The sequence below is a fragment of the Callionymus lyra genome, chromosome 7 (assembly GCF_982586985.1).
Source record: "Callionymus lyra chromosome 7, fCalLyr1.hap1.1, whole genome shotgun sequence".
NCBI lineage: Eukaryota > Metazoa > Chordata > Actinopteri > Syngnathiformes > Callionymidae > Callionymus > Callionymus lyra.
Genome location: NC_141824.1, coordinates 5,399,319 through 5,411,423, shown reverse-complemented (window position 1 = coordinate 5,411,423; position 12,105 = coordinate 5,399,319). Strand labels below are relative to the sequence as shown.

Genomic DNA, 12,105 nt, shown 5'->3' with positions numbered 1-12,105 from the left:
CATTGATGATTAGTTTAGAGTTAGTTCGACAGGGGTTGAAATAGAATGGATGAGTTGAGGGGTCTCCTATCCAGGGTGTTTGGAAGCTAATTGAGCGGTCGAGGGGTTCTCCTGCCATTATGACTTCAACACTTTAGACACGACAGGCAGGACTAGAGTCTCGTTCCACGTAGCATAGTTTGTCTCTCTGGCCTGTTTTGGTAAAATACTGTTGTCGTCGTGTTGTTTGTTTAAATTGTCTGTGTCTGTATTATGTTTGTATCTTTTGAATATTTTTCTCGCTGCGATACTTGTAAAAATGATCATTCATTTGTGTGAGATCTCTGACTTTCTGTGACTCAGCTGAGAGTCCAGGTTCGTGTGTCTTTGGACACTATCTCTTGCTGATATGAACACTGCTTCTTGGCAGACGTTGTTACTTGTCAGCTGCTTCAAGTTCGAATGAGCTCCGAAAGAGTTTTTTCCTTGTTGGTGGGAGTGGTTTCGCTTGGAGGTTGAACTTCTAAGACTTCCTTCTTTTCCTCACCGACCCTCCCGTTGTATTCATGTCTTCTTTAAACACACATTCTTACATCATCTTGAATTCTATTCACTATTGGGTTTGATTACTTAATTATGGTATATATGAATATACAGTTAATTAGTGGTATAATGGGTTTAAGAAGAAAAACAAACCAACTCACATTTCAATTTTCTCCTTCTGCTACATCGTCAATCGATCAACTCACAATTGGTCACATTGCGTGTAACTTTTGTGTTTTGTCTAAAGCTAATACTGCTTATCTAAAACAAGTGTGTCACTGACTGCTTGCACGTGTGTACGTTTGTTGATATCTAGTTCCTGTTTTCTCTTCTTCTTCTCTCAATTTCTGATCTTTGGTGTTGTATTTGCTATGCTGCCCCCTGCTGGTTTTCTCTTTGTTTACTTCTTAATTGACTTCTGTTCTGACTCAATTGGTGTAATTATTTAATTACTAATTAATTTAATCAATTGCAGTTTATTCTGTTTTCTTAATTTTTCATTTTTACTTTAAATCAATTTTATTATTTTAACAATTAGTCATAAATTTACTATTTTTAGTAAATTAAGGATTGGATTTTTATCTTTTAATTATTGGAGGAATATTAAGTAAGATGTTGTATTTGGTCTTTAGACGGTCACTCTTATTCCTCTTTGTCAATTGTGCTAAATATATATGCAACTAATTAGGAAGTTAAATAAATAATAAAAAATAAATACTAAGTTGTTAATTGACAATTGTTTTGACTTGAATCATTTTAATTAATTAGTATATATGTGATTAGATCTAATTGCATTTATTATTTTCAAATTATTCCATTTTATTTTTATTTGTTTTATTTTTATTATTATCTCGGATTTTATAATGGATTTTAATTAGTTAATTGAAGTTTTGGTTCTTAATTTAGATTTTTAAATTCTTCCTCTTTTATATTTTCAATTAATTATTTTTTGATAATCGCTTCTTTACTTATTATTATTATTATTATTATTTTTAGCATTATTATTAATATCATTAATATTATTATTAATTTGTTCTATTCATTTATTGACAAGACAAAAGTAACTATTACTACAGGTGAGTTAAAGCTCCTGACAGGGAAGAAAAATAAGAAACTTTAAACTCTGTTTTAACTTAATGGTAATTAATTACACAAAGTGCCCTTATTGAGCTCTTGAGCTAGCCAGATACAGCTAATTAGGATTCAACTTAAAGACTTAAAAGAGCTTCTCTAAAAATAGAGAGATGATAGTAGATGATAGTTCTAGGCTCCTATCATAGCTCCCTATTGGCCACTGGCTGGAGTGCATGGGTGTGGCAGGAGAAGAGGACGAGGGGATGGAAACAAACAAAGAATTTTGGTCAACAATGGCGCATTTTTGGCTTTTAGTCCAGGAACTTTGGTCCAGTTCCCTATTGATGACACCTACAGTTGAAGCAATCTTTCTGAGCTGAACAAACAAGAACTCAACCTCAACAACTCTCCACCAAGAATGAACTTCTGCTCCAGAGAGGGAGGAGCTGTACTGGTTCAACATGATTGAACATCTGATTTCTCTGATCTTGAAAAGACTTTTGAGACTTCATTCCTATGATCCACCTTTGGACCCCCCACGCTGCACTTAGAACTATATCTGGGATGATGATGAACGTGATTATGAAGACAAATGGCACGATCTGGTCGCAAACATGAACTTGACTCTTGTCTGCGTGACATTTTTGTGGTCCTGATGGTGAGGCTGCTGAACTAACAAACAAACAAGGTTCTCTATGCTCTCTGACACTTCTGTCCCTCGTGTTGCTCTTGCTGTGGTTGCTGGTGGAGAAGCTAGGTTCTATATATTATATATATATATATTATATAGATATTATAACAGGGCCCTGAGATAAATGATTAAGAAATGCAAAGTTGTTTGTGATTTGACGAAAAAGTAGACAAATCTAGCCTGTAAGAGACATATCTTCCTGAGTCTAAAATGTAACAGTAAAAAAGTAAATCCCAGAATAACATCCTCTGATTGCTCCACTCAGAGCTATGATGAAAGCAGCCATAAGAAAACTAAACAAAAACTTGTGTGGTCGACTGATGCAGAATTTTATTTAAACTAATTAAAAGTGACTCTGTCTAGAGCTGCTGACTTGTCACCTCCAGAGACTAGACTATAGAGACTAAAATACTGTAGGAGGAAAGGTCAAAGAAAAAAATAATAGATTAAGAGATCAATTAAAAGAAACACTGAGAAATATAAATATGACATTCTTCTCTCTAGAAGAATAAACCAAATAACTATAGACTAATAGGAAATCTCCTTGAAGTGAATATTTGAAACTAGTTAAGATAAGCAAAAGAGTAATCTAGAATAGATACTGTATTTCTGTTGTGGGTAAATAATTAAAGAGGTCTGACTGACACCTGATCTAATTAACCATTACATTCATAAAACACATTTGAACTCACACAATACTCTCGGACATTCACATAGATATTACAAATAACACTGAGCTCAGAGATAAAAAAAAAACACATGACAAACTTTAACAGACATCCACAGATCAAAGTTATGAATACACAACTCGTGACACACACACAATATCCTCATCATCACCTGAATAGATTCAAAACTGACCTTCTCATAACTTCTGATCATTCTTATCCTGTTAGAGGTGGTGTTGAGAAGCTCCAGTGAGGGAGAAATAAGAAGCCACTGTCCACTGCAGACTTAAATATATCATAGAAGGTAAACAAGAAACATGAGCCAGCATGAGTAAAGCTAAAACTTGACTAGCAAGTTTAAATGTAGTTTAGGAAACTACTCTTTGGACATGTGGTGATATAGTTAAGATGTGTAAATTACCAAACACAAGAAATCATGATTTAAGATAAATACAACTTCCCTCAAACTAATAAGACTTTACTTAATGCTAAAAGAAGGAACATAGTGGTGTTATATATTTAAAAGGACATTCAATCGGACAAAATATCAAAAGGTAATCGCGCGGCAGATGCATTGGCAAAACAAACCGCGGGTTATCAGCCACAAGGGCAAATGATGGTGGTTCCAGCTGAAGAAATGGATGAGCAGTCATCTTGGTCAAAAATTCTTCACATTCAATCTCAAGCATCACCTGAAGAAATTTCAATGTGGATAAATCAAGGCTCAGGGAAAACAGAAGAAGGTGTCTGGTGTAAAAGGGGACGCCCGGCTGCACCAGTAGCCTATCTGAAATCTCTAATCCTTGAGGCACATGGTCCTACACATGTAGGCAGAGAAGAAACAATTCGAAGATTGGACAATTGGTGGCATCCATTTAAAAACCAAATGGTGAAACAAGCACTAATCTTGTGTAATGTTTGCAATCAAGCTGCAATTAGGCCTACTCTCAAACCACTACCAGGACTAACACACCCTTCAGTTTTCTTTCCAGGACAAATGGTTGTTATCGACTATACGGACATGTTGGTCCCAGTTTCTGGATACAGGTACCTGTTGGTGATGGTGGACGCCTACTCAGGATGGCCAGAAGCATATCCTTGCCGGAAAGAAGATGCAAAAAGCGTCTCTAAACATTTGGTTAACCATTACATTCCAACTCATGGTTTTCCCCATTGTCTGAAAAGTGACAATGGCACGCATTTCAAGAACACCCACTTACAACAGGTGGAGCGCCAATTGGGCCTCAAACACAAGTTTGGTTCTGTTTACCACCCCCAGTCACAGGCACAGGTGGAGAAAATGAACAGGACGTTGAAGGACAACCTCAACCGAGTCATGATAAGTACCGGAGTCAACTGGCTCGCGGCACTACCAATGGCACTGATAAGTGTTCGAATGTCTGTTAATACCCGGACGGGCTACTCTCCATTCGAACTCCACACAGGTCGCTGTTTTCCAGGACCCCACGCTCCATTACCAATATCAAACCTAAAGGGTAAGACAACACACACGCCATTTGTCTCAACTGTACAGTTTCTTGGCTCCAGGTTCTCCAAGCAGACTGAAGAGGACCCCAAGCAACCCGTTCCACTGCAGGTCACCCCGTGTGTCTACCTGAAGGCGCTCAAGCGAAAGTGGACGGAACCACGTTGGACTGGTCCTCATCGCGTACTGGAAAGGACGTCTCACGCCCTCCGGCTGGAAGGCAAAGGAGACACCTGGTTCCACCTGACGCAGTGTGCAGCTGACCCCGAGAGCTGTGACAAACCCCTCCTCAAAGTCAACGCCCATACCCCATCTACAACCCTGCCCCCCACCAACGTCGTCCCCGTCAACCTGGACAATCCTTCATCACCCCCGTCATCACTGTCTAACGTCTGACTGCTTGGCATGGCACCAAGAGTCGTGTGAGGAATTTTCCCTGCATCAACAACTGCCGCAGGTTTTTTCCCACACACTGAGCACTGAACACTTTCCTGATCAAGAAAAGGTGCAAGACCTCCTTGAATCCGCTGTTTCATTTTGCACTCTTTGAGTTTCGTTGCGTTCTCTCGCATTTTTAATAATTTAGCTGTTGCACACTTAGTATTACCCATGGCTACCAGTATTCCTCGACATGTAATACGCTTGTATGTTTCTCAGGCGATAATTTTAAAGGCTTTTAAAATTTGTAGCAAAACGTGTTGAACCTAAAGACAGTGGGTTGTGACTCATATTTTAACATGGGTGTAAATACACTTGTAACTGTATGGAGTAAACATAAACAAACAAAAACAACATCAACAAATAAACCTACCATAAAAGGTATCTGCACTAACACGCTCAGGAAGCTAAAGTTGGCCCCAACAGAACTTGACTTAATACAATTAAGGCTCCACTGATGTTTTTGTTGACATACTCGCGCCTCTGCAGCAGTAGAAGGATTTCTCCACATTCTTGTAGGTGATTCTGAAGCGGGCAGGATAAGCAAATCCGAAGCGAACCCCGTCCACTCCACGAAACCGACTCTTGACGTCATTGAACGCCGCGCGTGCTTTGGCAACACTTGTCGGGTCAGGAAACACTGAGATGCTGACTCCGTCCACACTGATGCGTTGTTTGATCCGAGCGAGTCTCAGGATGTTTTCACAGTCTTGGAAGTAGTGAACGCGGGCTATGATGGTGTTTGACCGGCGTCCCTCTGTAGATCCAGGCGGGGAGAGACGGTTCTGTCCAGGAGCGTCCTTCAGATCAAAGGCTGCAGAAGGACACAGACTCGGTGTTGCATTCACGGGTCTCCGGGATTCCGACGATCCTTCCATTGTTCCTCCGCGACCTCGCCTCCAAGTCCTCGCATTTATTGTGAAGTTGGTCCACGACCCCCGTGAGCCGCTTCACCTCCTTCTTGAGTGAAACAACATCATCCGTGCACGTTGACAAACTTTCTTCCACATCCTTCACCGTAGCTTTCATGGCGGAGAGTTCAGAGGTCAGAGTTCAGAGTTGATCGTCGACCTGTATTCTTTGAGCTCCGCTCTCGCTGCACCAATATCCGCTGGAATCACCGCCATCTCACTTTCCAACACTGCGCCAACTTCTGTTTGAAGGATTTCAAGTAAATCCTTGCGCACCGAAGATAGTAGTTCCATCTTGAGCGATTCAGTGACCGACGCGTCGGGTGCGGAGACACTCCTTCTCAGGAAAGCTACTTCAATGGAGCTCGGGGCTAAAGTCGGCGTCGAAGGCGAAGGCCTCGTGGCTTGAGTCGCTGTTTGCCCACCTTTGCTTGATTTACCAGCCATTTCAAAGTTTCGGTTTTTAGGCATATGGTTTAGCAAAGGTAAAATTCGAATGTTTTCCAAAAAGTGCGCTGAAAAAATTACTTTTATATAGTCGTTCTGTGGAGCTCCAAAAAACATGTCTACTCCATTGCTATGCTCAACAGCGCCCCTAAATATTCAGGTTTTTAACAAAATACAAACACATATCTCTACTAGTCTCACAAATCAATGAATCTGACAAATAAAAGTTTCTGCTTCTGAATCCTTTAAGCAGAAATGATGCCAAACTTGATGCTTTGTTAGAGCAAATGAATCCTAAAGCGTTAGTTAAGGATGAACTACTCTAATGGAAGTCTTCAGTGGTTCATGAGGCTTAATCTCACCATTACTGCTAAACTCATAAAGGTTTAACATTTAGTTGTTATGAACCAACAACCACTCTGATCATATTCCTCTCAATACTGCACAAGGAAGTAAAGAAGGATCATCAATGACAGAGAACATATGAAGTGAATCATTATTCTCTGTCTGCTTCACACTCAGGAAGGAATATCACAACTCTTCATCATGGTTAGTGACACCAAACACTTTACAAACACATTTCTTAAGTTAAGAACTATAGAAATGATCCCTGAAAGTATAGTCTTAACTTATCTCTGCACCAACATCACACTCCATCCTCACACCAAACTATTATAGTGATGGTTGATTTTGTATTTATTATTTTTCTTCTGCATTCATTAATTTGAACAAACATGATACTGTGTGATTCACATTAAATACACAACATGAAATGTATTTACAAATCAAACACATGCACCACAATACTTTCAAACTAGGTTTCTACATTATTTAAAAAACACAAAAAGTAAAGTCAATATTATAATAAACAAAAGTCAATTAATAAAATACTTTGTAAGTATTGAAAGTGCTTTGTACTTCTTAGCTTGATGAAGCAGTGTCATTATTTTTAAGTGTCCACTAGATGGCGGTCTCTGCACTATTTTCCATTGTTTTGAACAACTTTTCTAATGAAACATAATTTTTAAACTGATGGCGCCACCTACTGACCTCTAAACAACATGACACTGTTTCATTTGGCTTCATCAACACATCACTATTAAATACACAACATGAAATGTATGTTTATATCAAACACATGAACCATAAAGCTTGCACACACATGGAGTAAAGTCAATATTATAAGAAACAAATGTCATTTATTGAATCATTTTGAGTAAAAAAATCTTTATTTCTGTGAACTACACTTCAAAGAACAAGCACTTTTCTGGACTGATTTGACATCTGTGATCTATGAGGTTTAGATCTGGAGACTGACTAAGAGACTCCAGGTCCTTACAATGATTTTTATGAAGCCATTCCTTCAACACAAAGGTCACCTTTGGATCGTCACTGTAATGGTTTGGTGTGAGGATGGAGTGTGATGTTGGTGCAGAGTTAAGTTAAGACTATACTTTCAGGGATCGTTTCTATAGTTCTTAACTTAAGAAATGTGTTTGTAAAGTGTTTGGTGTCACTAACCATGATGAAGAGTTGTGATATTCCTTCCTGAGTGTGAAGCAGACAGAGAATAATGATTCACTTCATATGTTCTCTGTCATTGATGATCCTTCTTTACTTCCTTGTGCAGTATTGAGAGGAATATGATCAGAGTGGTTGTTGGTTCTGTCAAAGTTTAATATAAACATCCTATGGTAGTGATGGCGAGATGAAGCCTCATGAAGCACCGAAGCCTCCCAGCCGAGTAGTTCATCTTTGGAGCAAAGCCTTGTGAGGCTTCATTTGCACGACCATGCCATCATGTGGACAATTGGGAGCATTGCATATTTGTGCGCAAATGATTCTGATATAAAAAAAATGTGCTTGACAACCTTGTTTTTTTAAAAATAATTATTCATTTTTATTTAAAAAAAAGCAATTTTCCCACAGTACTGGGCTTTAGCCGGTTTCTTTTTTTACTGATTATTTCCCCGGCTTTGGAAAAAATCCTTTCGCAGGGGACGGATGAAGCCGGGGTACACAGTATTTTCATGGCCAGCTGAAAGAGAGATGGGTGTATATTTTTACATTTCGCCCAGTACTGTAGGGGGTCCTCGTTTCTAGGAATATTGTGTTCGTTGAGGTAGGTCTTCACCGCCACCGTAGCATCAACCGTTTCATTCCTCGGCCTGGTCTGCTGTACTGTGGCATCTAAACGATGCCAGAGTTTGCTTCCTAAAACAGAAAAGCTGCATGTAAGTGACCACATAAAATAAATAACAAACAGTAGTATAGTAAATAAATGAATTTGAAAGAAGCCATCTAGCTTGCCTGACGTTGGTTCAATTGTCTCGTTGGTCTCCAAGCTCTCATGCAGGGCTCTATAATGCCTCAGCATTGATGAAGTGTTGTTGTTGAATCCAATTTCCTTGGAACACAACAGACACTTCACCTTTTCAAATGAAAAAAAAAGATGGATATAAGTACAAGGCGTGTCCAATGGAAACTATATATATATTATATACACCAATTATTATCTTTTATATATACATATATATACTTTATATGTGTATATATAAAATTTAATAATGGGTCTGTATATATATATATATATATATAGTATATATAATAATGGGTGTGTGTATGTGTCTGTGATTCACAGCCTATATTCCAACATTATTATACCTTAATAGGAGAGATCTGCTCAAAATGCTGCCACACGGGGGAAAAATGCCTTTTTCTCGCTGGTTCCATGATACTACTAGTAAACCAAAGTTTGCTATAGTCAACAATCCGAGTTTCGCGGGAAGTTCACGAGCGATTACCGAACCGGTCACATGACGGGCTGGTTCACTCGGCGCTTCTTGAGCCGGTCACGTGACGGTTCGGTTCGCGAGGCCTCGAACGTCATCACCTACGTAACCAACACACGCCTCGATACACGCTTCATGAAACAATTCCTGGATTACTCGACACACGCTTCGAAGCCTCGACACAGTCGGTAACATCACTATCCTATGGCATTTTAATTCAATGGGTAATATATACATGAAAGCTTTGGGATAAATAGCATAAGTTATGTGATGATGGAGCTCATGCTCTCAAAGGTGTTGATCACAGATTTGTCCAACACTGTGGTCAACATTAGAACAGAGAGCAGAGTCAGCATTTCTTCAGTTTGTTGTAGAGCCAACCAGTTGAGGAACCAGTGATTTGTTGGAGCTTCTGGTGCCACTAAAATCAACCTCAAACCCTCGAGCCTCACTGTTCTCAAGAGGAAAGAGGAAACACTGGTGGAAAACCATAGAAAAGCCTTGGTCGGCACAATGGATGATCAAAAACCTTCATCCCAAGAGTAGGCTTGTCTGACTGAAAGAGAAGACTGTGTTCTCGTCCTGGACAAAGTGCAGAATGAGACAATATTTACACTTTTAAAATGGAAAACCAACACTCTGATCATATTCCTCCCCTCAATACTGTGAACTTACATATTAATCCAAATGAAAGTTCAACACATGCACCAAAATGTTCACATTGAGTGTTTAAACCAACCATGTGGAAATGTTTAATGTTTCATCTTGACAAAGAAACAAAAGTGAGAAGAATTATTTTCAATAAACTATCATCAAGAACAATTTCTAGTCGAAGTGTGTCAGGAAACTTGTAGATTCATAACTTTGTTGGCAGCATTACAGACTCAACACAACACGCTCAAAAGATATTCAGTCAGGGAAGAATCATTGTGGCAGATAAGGACAATCACCATGAACGGATACTGATCACATTCATTTGTGTGTAAAAACAAAACCTGATTGAAAATGTTAATTGAAATGGATTTGAAGACATTTTGATGAAGTTAAATATTGTAGCTTATTAGACAACTTTATTTCTGTATGAGATTTATCAACTAAAAAAACAATCAAATATTGTATACTTTAAGTAAAAATGATATATTTTAATTCTATAATTCAACCTGAAAGTTAATTTTTTTATTTCCTCCACTGCTTATATCCCCACTTTCAACCTGCTGTTGCCTGAGACCTTTACTTTCTCTGACAGGTTTACTTTTGAGGGCCAGTTCATGCTAAGGTTTGTGGGTAAATAGTACCAAGAACAGGCAGTTTTACTTCCTGTGAGACCATACAATGTTGGAGAGATCGTAGAGCACCAAGAGCTCACTGACCAGGAGGGAACTGAAGATAGTTCAAGTGTTTTTTTAACTACAGAAAGTCTGTCCGTAAAATAATGATAAAAATGGTTCTTGAATTGATGAAAATGACTGAAAATCATTCAACTGTATTTACTGTTTGAGCTCAATGTCATGTTTGAACCACTAGAGGGCACTAGAAGCTTTTCTCGTCTCCACAAAAAACTCCTTTATTTTTTACTTTCATAGTAATATTTTAGAAAAACTTTTTTTCTGAATAAAAGAGAATAATGAGTGTGTAACCCATATGAAGGAAATAAAGTTTATACATATAAATCATCGTATGTCAAAATAAAAAGCAATTCAATCCACTTTTATTTCTCTTCACTTTAATTTGACACTCCTGGTATTCCATAGTTCACATTCTGCGTGACTTTAAGGTTCAGAAGAACGACTCTAAGAAATAATAATAAAGTTTAAAGTGGAGTTTTTGTCACAGAAAATAGTCGTAATAACATGTTTGGTTTACTTTGACTTTCCATCTGGACGTGACGTCACACTGAATCCTCATTGGCTCAGATATTTCTTCCTGCGTCTGTTGTTTACTTTCACTTGTACTTCGTTCGTCGACCTGAAGACTTGTTGGATCCTAGTCTCCAGAAAAGAGCTGAAGATGAAGAAGGTGTTGTTTGTGCTTGTTGTGTGGATCCACAGCTCAACTGCGAGTGAGTCTCCTTCCTCCACTTTCATGTGTTCACACCTGCGTCACCTTTTATTTCTCCAAATACTCTTCACTACAACCTTCATGACCTTTTCACTCTCAGAGGAGTCAAAGTGTTTCACTGATTCACTTTTCATCTCAGAACCGTGAAGAAGTCGTACACAGAAAAGTAGATCCGAGCTCAATGTCAGGTGCTCACCTGGTGGCGCTGTTGAGTCACTTCTGTTGATTGACGGAGGAACTTGTTTGACGCTGAACAGAAAGTGACTCCAGAGTTTTGCTTCATGAGCTGATCACTTGTTTTTAAACGATGCTGCCATCAGGAGATTCATTGACTCACAAGAAGAGCTTTTACAATTTTCATTGATTTGACTTTAGTAAACAAGTCTATCATGAACTAAAATGAGGAAATAAAAACAAAGAAAGTGTCGCATTTCTTAAGTGCGCATGTTCAGACAACCTTGTAGCTCAGCTCACTTCAACATATTATCACATCTCACAGTTTATTGGAGCAACTCAGTGAAGCAGCTGCTCTGAACTTGTGTTTGGACTTAAAATATCTAAATGAAACATTTACAATCATGTTGAACAGTAATCTTCAGAAACATGTTATTTATAAACTGATATAAACTCATGTTATTTAAGTTCATCATTAACCTTAATGTCCTTCAATTATCTTTATTCTATCAATCATTCTTCGATTTGTTCCATGAACTTGGTTTTAATATTTTATTATCTATGCGTTTTTTAAAAACAATTTCAATTTAGTTGTTTGATCTTTTTCAACATTGTTGCTCCTGTTTCTTCTTAATTCATCCATTTATTCTTTTAATTCTCTTTATTCCTTATTTGTTTTATTATAAATATTTATTACATTTCAGATTGTTATTAATATTAATCGTTTTTTCTTCTTTCTTCTTCTTCTTCTTCTATAGTTGTGTCCCAGTTAGCCAGGGTTCTTGGAGAGTGAAGTGTGAAGGATGTTCTGCTGGTGTCCGTGTGTGGACGTGAACTTTGTGTC

At 38.3% G+C, this 12,105-nt stretch overlaps 2 non-coding genes and 1 pseudogene across 2 annotated transcripts; 2 read left to right on the top strand and 1 right to left on the bottom strand.

Annotated features, from left to right (window-relative positions):
- LOC148074730 (serine/threonine-protein kinase B-raf-like) overlaps positions 1-12,105 on the top strand; it is a 142,602-nt pseudogene that overhangs the window by 108,836 nt on the left and 21,661 nt on the right.
- LOC148074737 (small nucleolar RNA U3) lies at positions 6,651-6,863 on the bottom strand. The gene has a single exon (XR_015712038.1). It is a non-coding gene; the product is annotated as a small nucleolar RNA U3 (small nucleolar RNA).
- On the top strand, positions 7,682-7,894 carry LOC148074736 (small nucleolar RNA U3). Its single transcript, XR_015711987.1, has one exon. It is a non-coding gene; the product is annotated as a small nucleolar RNA U3 (small nucleolar RNA).